Source organism: Clarias gariepinus, chromosome 9 (assembly GCF_024256425.1).
Source record: "Clarias gariepinus isolate MV-2021 ecotype Netherlands chromosome 9, CGAR_prim_01v2, whole genome shotgun sequence".
Lineage (NCBI taxonomy): Eukaryota > Metazoa > Chordata > Actinopteri > Siluriformes > Clariidae > Clarias > Clarias gariepinus.
In genome coordinates this window covers 25,616,127-25,628,491 of record NC_071108.1, presented here as the reverse complement: position 1 = coordinate 25,628,491, position 12,365 = coordinate 25,616,127, and the positions used below count along the sequence as shown (strand labels likewise).

General features: G+C 40.3%; 1 protein-coding gene across 2 annotated transcripts in view; it reads left to right on the top strand.

Moving 5' to 3' along the window:
* Nucleotides 1–2,795: 2,795 nt before the first annotated feature.
* The window catches only part of gnb1a (guanine nucleotide binding protein (G protein), beta polypeptide 1a), a 30,034-nt gene continuing 20,464 nt past the window's right edge, over nt 2,796–12,365 (top strand). The window contains exon 1 of one of the 2 annotated variants that reach the window (XM_053503614.1): nt 2,796–3,289. The gene's annotated coding sequence lies outside the window, so the exon portion shown is untranslated. The remainder of the gene's footprint in view (nt 3,290–12,365) is intronic. The other variant, XM_053503613.1, reaches the window with a different exon arrangement.

The following is a 12,365-nucleotide window of genomic DNA, read 5'->3' as shown; positions in this document are numbered from 1 at the left end:
CAAGGTTTCTTCCTATTACCATCTCAGAAAGTTTTTCCTTGCCATGTCACTGTCATCATCGGCTTGCTCATCAGGGACAATCTTATCATTTTAATTCATTTTTAATTCGTATACATTCACATCTCTTTCAAACTTAAGTAATTATTTTGATTGTGTAAAGCTGCGACAATGTCAATTGTTAAAATCGCTATACAAATAAATAAAATTGAATTTTATAATCCTTTCCAGATCAATGTGCCGCAACAATTGCTTCTCTAAGACCATTGTTTATGTCTTTCCCTTTTGTCATTGTGTTAAATGCTCTAAACCAGCAAACTGCCCAAACTTCTGCTTTTATTTAGTTCTACACCCCTGCTGTCAGTTAATCAAAAGCTGAAGATTTTCTTAGAAACTTACCCCTTTAAATCTTTTGGAAGCAGTAAGGGGGTGCAAAGTTATTGCCTGCATATGTTTTTCGATTTTTTTTTTGTTTCATTTTTGTTAAATAAATAATGCCTCAGTGAGACGTTATATGACGTTTTCTGTCTGAGGTTGTCTGCGCCTAAGACCCACTATATCAGATAATTGTATTATGTTTGTACACAAAAACACATATAAGTAAGAGGGAGTACTATTTTTTTATTATGATCAAACAACTGTGATAGACAGCAACCAGGTAGACATTTTGAGCCATAAAAAATTTTACAATTGTAAAAGAATTGTTAATATAAGTACTAATTGATTAGCCACTTTGGTTGAGTATCATTTAATGTTTACATCTAAAGAACAAGTTATAAATAATGTCAACCACGATGTGTGCAGTTTTTTTCTTTAATATATATATATATATATATATATTTTTTTTTTTTTTTTCAATTTTGACTAACTATCTTTGCCAGGGTCATGGGCATCTAGAGCCTTTCCCAAGTATACTTGCATGGTAGACATAAAACTTGTGTTAACACACAGGTCCACTGCAGGTCACTACACATACACACACATACATAGTCACCAATTTGGTGTAACAAACCCAATTACCTGCAACATTATTGGAAGGCGGGGGAAATTCAGGGAACCTGAAAATAACCCACACAGACATGGAGAGAACAGTAACAGACAATAACTCAAGCTTAGGGTGATACACCAGCGTGCCAACTGACAATGTTACCATATGGTTTTAAATAAATAAATAAACCATTAAAAAAAAATATATATTTATGTTAACACAGGGTTTGTGTGGTAATTATAGGGATAAAAGCTGACATGGTTCCAATGAGAAAAATGATGCATATCTACCTAATGTCCCACATATTTGAATACCTGGATATGGAAATACTTGGAAATTATTCATGGGTGCCAGGGTGGTGCGGCAGGTCGCATTCCTGACTCAAAACTCCTGGGCAGTAGATGATTATGGGGCTGTCTGAGAAACCCTGCAACAGACAACAAATAGTTTACATACATGGAGATTAGATAAGATTCAACTTTATTGCCATTGTGCAAAGTACATGTACAAAGCCAGAGAGATGCAGATAGCATCTAACCAGAAGTGCATTTGTAAATTACAAATGAATAGCAGCAGGTCATGTGCAGCAGGTATTATAAATAGGGTATGTGGGGTATATGTCATTCAGCTATATCATTACGATGCAAAAAGCATGTCTAGTATTGTGTAGGTTCCCCTTGTGCTGCTTGGGCAGCTCTGACTCCACAAGACAGTAGATCTTTTGGCAGTAGATCTTTTGGGTGTTGTGGGGTGGGGCTCCATGGATCAGATTTGTGCAACTTGTGCATCCTATGGTTGTCCGATCAGATTGAGATGTGGGCAGATTTAAGCCCGGGAGGTGGCCTTGAGCTCTTTGCCTGATATGTGTGCATCGGGCTGCAGAGCACTGGATGTTCTGGTGCCTTTCTCTCATGGTCGACATTGAATTTTTCTTCAGCAATTTGTGCTGTGTTCAGCACAAATGAGCATTGGCTGCCCTTGATCCTATTCTGCTTCTACATTGTGGCTCTATGGTGCAATAGGTAGCACATTGGACTTCTAAAAGACACAGGGTAAAGTGATGCAAAGGTTGTTGGTTTGAGTCCCACCAGAGACAATTTTCATTGGCTTTGCATTTAATTTGCATTGTACATATACTTTGCATAATAATTACAGTTAAACTAATCTAATAATTTAGGTTATGGCTGATCGGTGTATTAAAAGCACCATATAAATTAAAATTAACTTATTTTAAAAGGATTTAATTAAGGGGACTCATTGCAATAAATTAACTTGTCAGTTGGTCCAAACCTAGTGAAAATGACTTTATATTTATTGGAAAAAGGTCTCAGTTTAAGAATGGCAGCATTATTTGGTAAAGATGCCAAAACAGACAGCAAAAGCTGGTCAAGCTGGTAGTTATTCTACAGCTTACTTTCTAAAATAAAAACGACTAAATTGATGAAAGATTTTAAATGACATATTTAATTAGTCTTTAAAGGATTTATGTCTGTGTTGTAGCATTGCTACTAGCTGGCATAGATAGATTACAAGCTTAACCAGCTGAGCCTGTGTTTTAGCAGCTGTACAATATTATTTTGTCTAAACATTATATCTGGTACATTGTGTAAGAATATTAAGTAAACCCTAGCCTATATTGTATCAAGGGTCTGCTTAGAGTTAAGTAAGACATGAGGAAAGCTAATACTGTGGTAATAAGTGGTTAGCATTGTGAGTTTGTAGCATTAGCATTTACGAGCTACGTTCCCTGTTGGGTTGCGCGCGTTGCGTGGTGACGCAGGCGAGCGCGTGGGGTTTCCCAGAGCGAGGCGCAGGGTTACCGCGCCCATCTCTGCCGTTTGATGGCCGGAGGAAGCGCCTGAGAGACCGCGGTGAGGAGAAAGAAAGGAAGAAAGAGAGCAGGCGAGAGAACGACAGCGGGACAGAAAGGGACGCGACGTTTGGAAAGGGGACCGGAGTAAACAACTTTGCTTTGAGTCAACGTCCAAAAAAAAAAAAAACCCAAAAAGACGCGTTGTTTGCAGCAGAATTTTTTTGCGTTTGTGTGCGTGAGTGAGTGCGTGTGAGAGAGTGAGTGAGTGTGTGTGAGAGGGAGAGAGAGAAAGAGAAAGAAACGTGCCGCTGTCTTTGCGCCCGTGGTGTGCCGGTGTGTGTCCCCCCCGTTTGGCGAATCGAAAGCTGGGTGCGGGGAGTGGCGCTCCTCGGTAACGCTCGTTAGCTCGACGGAGAGAAAGGGGGAACTCTGTATCTCTGCTGTTTCCAGTCAATGCGATATAAACCACGGATTCCCACGACTGAAAACGGGTAAGAGCTTAATTATAAACACTTAAATTTCATCCGAATCTTTTTTATGAATCATTTCTTACGGCTAAGTCGCAGCTGCAGAGAGCTAGCTAAGTCGGCTAATTGGGCTGATTGACTTCCCTGCTTGTGTGACGGGGGAGGGGGTGGTGGGGCTGCTGCTGCTGGTAGTGGTAGTGGTGGTGGTAAACTAAAGTAAACACATCATTTGCTGATTAGCCGAATTAAATGTAATAGTTCACAAGTAGTTACAGTTATTCCGACATATACGAGTACATGTCTTTCTTCCATTTTGTATTCGTATAGGACAAGCCTGGAAAATGGCAGCGCTTTTTTTTTTTTTTTTTAATAAAAATCACAGTCATGTGCCAGAGAATGTTGCTCGGGTTCACGGCACCTCCTCTCCTGTTAGCTAGGAAGCTAATACCCTCACTGTTCATTCAGAAATTATTGTCCTGTGGTGTTATTAAAGGTTAATTTAGCACTGGGGGCCGTTTATTTGTTAATGTTTGTGACACACATTCGCCGGTGTGTGTGTGTTTCTGGTGAACCCTCGGCGTCCACCATTTGAAGGGTTCCGGTGCGGATGAGAGATCCATCTTGGAAACAAGTTGCTCGCGCTAAACCAGCTACAGTCTGATTCCATCCCCCACACACGCACACACACACGAAGAAGCGTTTTGTTATTTATTTTTGGTCAACTAATGTATGAGGATTATAGCTAGGATAAATGAAGGATTTCGTGAAAATGCAGTGGTGAGTGTACTGTGGAAATGGCTCGCGCGCGCGTCCTGTCCCGGTGTGTGCCTCCTGTGCTGGTTATTTCCAGTTATGGAGCCTCGATCGAAAAAAGATTGAAATCAGGGCGGTTGTGGCAATCGTGTTAACCCTTCGCTTTTGAAATCTTGCGTTTCTCATCTGGGCTCATCCTGAATTGAAACAGGTTTAAGTGAGAGGGAGAGAGAGAGAGAGAGAGAGATCCGACTGCAAATCTCGGCCCTGGTGGCGGTGGAGAGGAAACAGGGCGGCTTTCTTTTCTTTGCAACAAGGAAGCCGTCGATTGTAGCAAGCCGAAAAACGCTAAAGATATTTAAAGAATTTTTTTCAGGCGGATTGAGAAACATACACGTTAGTTTGTTCGTCTCTCTCTCTCTCTGCAGTCTCTCTAGCGCGTGCGCTACCGAAGCGCTCCTCTCTCTCTCTGTCTCTCACACACTCACACTTAGAGTCTTCGATTATAGAATGGCAGCCTAAAAATAATAATAAAAATCCCCACACATGTCAATCTCATTCTAAATCTCGGTGCCGTGTCGGTTCCCGGTGCTGGTCTGATCCACCCCGGACACTGAAAGGCTCCTTGTATTCTCAACCTGAAGCAGCTGCAACCAACAAGATGGCGTTCGCAGCGCCCCCCCTCCCCCCTCCTTCTTTTCCCTTCTCCTGCCTCCGACCAAGCAGCACATTAACCCTGGACATTGTGGTTACGTGGAAAAGCCATACTCCGATAATGTTTCTTTAGATTAGCTTCCGATGCGGTGGGAAATTGCATTTCTTTTTCTTTTTTTCATCCCTTTTTTAAGCCCAAAGCGAGCGAGTCTGTGTTTAATGGCAGCAGGTTGAGGACAACATGGAGGAGTGGAGTAACTATTGGGGCTTTCACTTTTATCCATGCACCCAGTGAATTGTTCTCATATATATAAAACAGTGCAGTCAAAAGTCAGATCACGGACAGTTCTGATTCTTTAGGAGTTTTATTTTTTAGAGTTATATCCCGATTTACACTAGCTAATGCCATCATTAATGTGGCCCTTACATTTTAAACCATCTTGTAATTAGTGGCGCTTGCGAAGCATTATTGTTAGCTCTCTGGCTTATTCTTTTTTTTCAGTTTATTCCTTTTTTTTCTTTCGTACAATAGTTTGGCGCGTAACTAGTCCTGGTTTGTCGTAGACCCATTAATGAGGTTTCAAATCGGGCGGCGTATTCGGGAATGGGGTGCCATGACTTTTCAGGAGGTGGGCAGTTAACCTCCCCGAAAAGTCCCATAGACTTTACATTGAGACCAACTTTGATGGGTTCGAATTTTGTAGAAAGATAAAATTCATCATATTTGAAACAAACATACCCTGCAAGAGGGTATAAGTTGTACCCCTGGGGCACAAGAAGCACCCAAATTTGCCCTATTGACATATAATGGGGGGAAAAAATCTCAGACTTAACATTGAGACCAAATTTGATGGATTGTAGTGCAGAACAATAATTTTATAGAAGTCTCAAATTTAACGCATGTAAAGAGGTTTGCAAACTGTCAGAACATACCCCGCAGAAGGGTATAAGTTTTCCCCCCGGGGCACAAGAGGTGCCCAAATTTGCCCCTTTGACTTATAATGGAGATTTTTCTAATCCTGTAACTGTTTGTCGTAGACGCATGAAAGAGGTGTCAAATTGTGTGGCTTATTCAGGAATAGGGTGCTTGAGATGACTTTTCTAAGGAGTGAGGGGTGAGATTGGGGAGCTCCTTTAACTGGCAACTAATCAGTCTTTCGCAATTATCATGATGCTCATAAGCCACACTCATATCATTAGCATGCTGTTAGCATGATGCTGACGTTATGCTAACAATATTAGCATGTTGCTAGCATTATGCTAACAATACCACCATTTCGTTAATAACATGATTAGCATAGTGCTAGTGAAATTAGCATGTTGCTAGTGTGACGTTTAGCTGATTAGCATGTTGTTAGCATTGTGCTAAGTACATTAGCATATTGCTAGCAACATCATAAGAATGTTGCTAACATGATGCTAGAGTGTTTGTGCATGTTGCTAGCATGACTCCACTGTTTTGCCACGGCAAGGACCACTCATACTTTCTTCAGAAAATGTACCTCTTGTTTATTTATTTTATTTTATTATTATTTCTTCCTTTGCCCTGTAACACACATGTACAGGCTATGCGCACACACCTCAGGTTGTGCACACGTTTAGACAAGACCTTGCCTTAGTAGCCGTGCTCAGTCACACAGATCAGTATTAAGAATTTGCAGCACCCTGGCAACCGTTTTTAACATCCATGCCTTAAAATAATGCCTCACATCCCAATTCAGTGCCGCAATACACCTTAAGGTTGCAATATATATATACACGTCACGTTTCTTTAACACCTGTTATTAGCTTATCATGATTAATAGGTCTTAATTTATTTTCAATCTGTCTGTTCCTTTGTCAGGTTTCCAGATGTTAAAGTAGTTTTGAGAAACATATGGCTGGCTCAGAATTATCTGCCCCATGTAACACAGTGGATGTTAGTGTTTAATATTTCTCCCTTCCTGTGACTCACTGATTCTGTCTGTTTATCCCCCTCCATTTTCAGCTTGCAGTCCTGAATAGGATTAAATTCCTGCCGTTTTTTAAACTTAGCTTTTAGGATTATGGACTCGGTCATTGATACAGCTGATTTGAGTCGTTTGACGTCTCCCCCCTCCCCCCTTCCTGGATATTCTTCCGTTCCCGCAAACAACTTTCACTCTAGGTTACAACCCTATTTAGTAGCTTTTGTAATTTGAGACGAATTCTGAATGAAACTCTGTGCCGGTCCTACCTAGCCCTGTATGAGATTTCAACACGGAACTCGATTCAAGTAGAAGTATCCAGCTCATATTATGGTTTGTCGGAAATGTGATGTTCTAACTAAAGCCCAGTTTAGACTGTGCGTTCAGTAGTCTTTTAAGATGACGGTCACCTTGCATGCAAAATGATTTTGAACAGAGTGCTATTATAGACAGTTAAGACACCTTCAATGTAAGCTTAAGTTAAGGACAATATAAGTTCTGTGCATTTAAGTATTTCATTTGGTTGCGCCATGTTTCCTCTACAATTTGTAGCTGTGTTGGTATCATGCCTTTCTTTTATTGATGCCTTTTTGACAGGCCAAGATCTGAATGAAAAGATTTGACACTTGGGTAACGCTTGGTTGTAGTTGGTAGCAGTGGTGCTAAATCAGATGCTGGTGAACGTGTAATAATATGCACTGATTTCAGCTTGAGACCGAGATATATTATGGCGTGAGATCTTTGTAGTTGATGGACCTCATATAGCCAGACCTCGTACAGCATGAATTCGGTTAGTATGAATATAGCCCTTTCAGTTATTTAACATGGAAACTGTTCTTGCTGGCACCACTGAACATATCTTGTACATACACACACGCGTGTATGTTCACAGGTTTTTTATGTTGCTTTGAGTGGCTGTTTTTGTTGTCGGGTTCATCGTTACAGGTTGTGACTGGAATCCTGTACAGATGATTTCTCCTGTTCTGGTAAGTTGATCCTGGTGTCTTTGAGTAAGGAAGTCACCACAAACTAAGACTGGACTTGTTTGGATGCTTGTAATGATGTGTGAGACACCTCATTGACTTAAATTTACCCCTTTCATTGTCAAAATCCAGTTTGAAGACCTAACATTTTATTTAAAAAAAAATTGGGGTAAGATATTGAATCAATTAAAAAAGTTTTTTCTCTTTATTTTGGCTTGCGTAGGAAAATGACAAGTTCCTAAACTAAAATCAGCCCCAGTAGACCTTTCTTACAACGCCCAGTAAAAATCCTGTAGCAGGAAGTTCTTTTTTTTTTTTTTTTTGCTTGTGCATGTGTTTCCTGTTAACTATTTTTCAAGCAGTTGCTTCCATGTTCTCTCTCTCTCTCTCTCTCTCTCTCTCTCTCTCGTCCCCAGTGCTCCATATGTATCAGTGTAATAGGCATATAGCCAGGTGTTTAAGCTAACAAGCGAAGGTGGTGATAGCTTGTTGGGTTCTAAAAAATAACATTTGGATACCAGATCTAAAAAAAATGACAAGTTATTCAGGGGGTTACAACAGCTGTAGTTAGTTGAACATCTTTTTCGAGGTTAAAGGCATTAATGTGAGACAGTTGTGAATTGTAATAAGCCTAATTCGGTCACAAGTCCACCCTGACGTAAAAACAGTCTTTCGACACAAGGCGCAGTTTTAGTTCATTTTGTATTATTAGGTAGGTTTTGGATGGATTTTAATCCAGTGCTCTGGGTGTTTATCACCACTGATAAATGTAGATGGTTGTTTTAAAACTCGTTTCTGCAGCTGTATGTTGGAGTAATGTCCTGGAGAAACCTTTCAAAGTAAGGAGCTGACTTTGCAACCAGGTTTTTATAAGTTGAAAATTACTGTAAAATCTGCTTTGGTTCTTAAGTAATAAGGTTTTTTTTAATGGTTAGAGGTTAAGGGGAAAACCATGTCACATGTGAATAAATGCATTTAAAACAAGTGACTAAAAGATTTTAAAGCACCTAATATTCAACATTAAACTACATCTGATCATTTTGGGCTTTAATCGTATTACTAGTACGGAGTAGCTTCTGTGTTCTACAGTCCATGTACTCTCACACACTGTATTAGTTTAGCTTGTGCAGATACCCATAGGGCTTTTAGCTCAGTTAGGTTAGATAGCACTTGTCCTCACTGACAGCTGATATGAAAAGTTGTCCATACAAACAGTAAAATTCTAATTGTATTGGTTGAGCTGACTTGTTAGACTTATTTAGTAGTTTTCTTTTTGACCTTTCCAGTTACATTTGCTGATTTGATTGAAGCTTTTACATGGTTAGGGCAGGATGCAGTTGAGAGTCTTGGCATAGGCATCCAACAATGCAGCTGCGTGGTTCTGGGATCTAAGCTCACAATCTTCTAGTGTGTGGATCAAAGCCCACCCCGAAAAAAAGCTGACGATGATGCAACTGTTTAAGACAGCCTAATTGTAACTTAAAAACAAACTATGTTCAAAACACAAAAGAAAACCGCATGATCAGTAAAATAATATAAACATCAAGACAGTAAGCAGTGTATTGTTTGTTGTTTCAGGGTCAGTGCCTAACCAGAATGAGAAAATGAAGCAATTGCATATGGTTGGTCATCCATGGTTGGTTCCTGTTTCTTCCGTTTGATAATAGGATCAGAACATAGTCGTGACTTGTACAGTTCTTGGACTTTATACAATATGTGACTCTTCAGTCTACACCTTCAGTAGTACTAACCTTTTCCTTTCACTGAGTGGTTTGCATAAAACTGTCCTCACTTTTCCTGAGTTGCTAATCACCGTGCAAACTCTACGGTGCGGTTTTGAATATCCAAACTTTATGGCAGTGACAGACGACTTTGCATACCGTAGGGTAAACCTGTTGCAATTTTTGCATGCCCTGCCGCAGGAGTTTTTTGACTGAAGGCTTGGCTTTCTGTTTACGTTCCGAGGCCTGAGTGACAGAAAGATAAATACACATGCTTGTTGCCAAGACTTTCCCCCACTGTTATTTTACTTTCCTTAGTTTAGAAGCAGAAGCACTAATTCCAAAACCAGGACGGTTCTAGAGTGAAAATAAAATGATTAGCTTTGAATCATGTGAACGTTATGCTCAGTAGCACCTCTAAAACGTTTAGCGCTGTGTGTGTAAACTTGTCATGATTTCTTTAATAATTACTTTAAACTTAAAGAAGCTAAACCTGGGTTTCAGGGACCACCTTGAACCAACTTGTAGTGCCAAAAAGGTTCTGTTAGGATTCTATAATTATTTTCTGTTAAACACGATCTACACTAAAGTGGTAGAGGTGCTGCGTGCGGAAGAGTCTTTAACATTTTTAATCTTTGGTGGTGTTGGCATTTTAAGTGAGTCTCTCAGGGCCAGAGTACAGACAACACGAGCGTTATCCAGAGGAACCAGTTTAGCTGGAGGCATCAACACACGGGCAGTGGAATGACTAGAGAGTTCACTCTTTTTTTTTCTTTTTCTTTTCTTCCCTCCTTTTTACGCTTGAGCACTTGTTTAGAAGCAAGGCAAACATACCTATAGGCAGCTTGAGCAAACTATCTTCAAGAGATACCAGGTAATGCGGTGTGTTCATAATTAAGTGTAGCGAAGACAAACCTTACACAAGAACAGGACATTCCATTATATTTTCTAGTGTAAATTTTTTTTTTGTACTGATTAAATGCAATTAATTCAACCTATAGTTTTTATCACAAAACCAAAGTATTCTTCCTTATTAATTGTACAATCCATTGGTTCTTTTAAAATCTCTATCAGCGATTAGGCCGAAGCTGCTTGTGTCGTATTGCTGCCATCTCTTCCTGCGCTTCGTGTGACCTAAATATACTCTCTGTGGCACTTGTTCCAGCTTACTCCTTAGATATTAAGGTCTATTAATAATTTCCATGTCAAAAGTTCACTTGGTAAATGAAGTCTTAAACTTAAAAAACGACCCTGTTTTTATTTGGAGGAGGATGCATTGCGGTAGCCAACCCTCTCTCTCTTTTTTCCCAAGGTCTTTTGATTCTGTTAGACCACAGTATGAATTACTGGATGTGAACTTGAAAGGGAGGGGCACAAACAGATAAATACGCTTTATATTTGTCGTAGATTATGATGTGGTATTGATGTTATTGAGAACAAGTTAAAAAGGTTGGAACAGAGGAATCATTGTTGGGTAGCAGACACAAGACTGATCAAGCACACTAAAGTAAGGTCACATGAACATGTACGTACACACGGACACCCCCCTTATATATACATATACCATGTATATACATACACATGTTTACAAACACTGGCCAATTCATTAGGTGTTGCTGATCCTATTTGCCTTAAGAATTGCCTTAATTTTTTGTGGCATAGATTCAACAAGGTGACAGGAAACATTCCTTAGAGATTTTGGTCCATATTGGCATGCGTGATTTAAATCTCCCATTCCACCACGTCACAAAGGTGTGCAGTATTTGATTGGGATCTGGTGACTGTGGAGGCCTTTTGAGTATAGTGAACTCATTGTCATGCTCAGGAAACCAGTTTGAGAATGTTAAAGCTTTGACATGCATTATCCTGTGGTCAAGGTCAACATGTGTGCCAAGAAAAGCATGATGGATCCATGCTGTTCACGTCAAATTTTGACCCTACCATCTGAATGTTGTGGCAGGAATCAGGACTCATCAGACCAGGCAACGTTTTCTCTTGGCCAATTTTGGTGAGCCGATGCGAATTGTAGCGTTAGTTTTCTGTCCTTAGCTGACTGGGGTGTCACTCAGTGTGGTTGTCTCGTGCTGTAGCCCATCTACTTCAAGATTCAACATGTTTGTCCTGCTCAAACCAGCCCGGCTATTCTCCTCTGACCTTTGGCATTACCAAGGCATTTTTGCCCAAAGAACTGCCAATCCCTGGATATTATCTGTAAAACCTAGAGATGGTTGATGGTAGAAATCCCAGTAGATCAACTTTTTCAGAAATACCCTGACCAGCCCGTCTGGGACCAACAATCGTGCCATGTTCAAAGTCCCATAAATCACCTCATCAGCAGATTGGGTTGTCCATGTATTCATGCCTGCATGCTTTGGTTTGCTTCTGTGTGATTGGTTGATTTAGATGTTTGTGTTACCGAGCAATTGAACAGGTGTAGCAAGTGACCCGTTGGGGGTCTCTGTACGTGTACGGTCCAGGTGGTGGTACTGGGTCTCTGTTGCCCAAATGACGTTCTTCACAAAACAATAACGTTCTTTTTTTCAACAATGCACCAGTTTTGTAAATCCCCATTTAATTGTGAGGAAATAGATGAAGATGAATAGCTGGGCAGGTTTGTGGCCACAGGATGCAGGACATTTTTGGTTTTTCTTCCTTTCCTTTCCAGATACTTCCCATTGTGTTCTTTGGTCCTGTTTTAGCAATTCAAGGCACACATCTTGTATGTATTGGTATGGTGTGGTAAGTTTCTTTGCCGTCTCGGTTACGAGCAGCGTGAAGTCTACACACACCCACACACACACAAAAACACACACACTGTCCATTTTTGGTTTGCTCCAATAGCCCACTTAGCACTGAGCTGTCCTGGTTACTCAAAATTGGACACCGAGCTATTAATTTGTGTGAGCTTAGTCTTGTAGTGTTAGGCACAAGGACTAGGGTCAGATGCAGTATTGAGACTGTTCGATACTAAAACAAGATTTCAGGCAATGAATGACACAAAAACACGCACTTGTTAGATATCCATGGAAAAACCCGTATAATC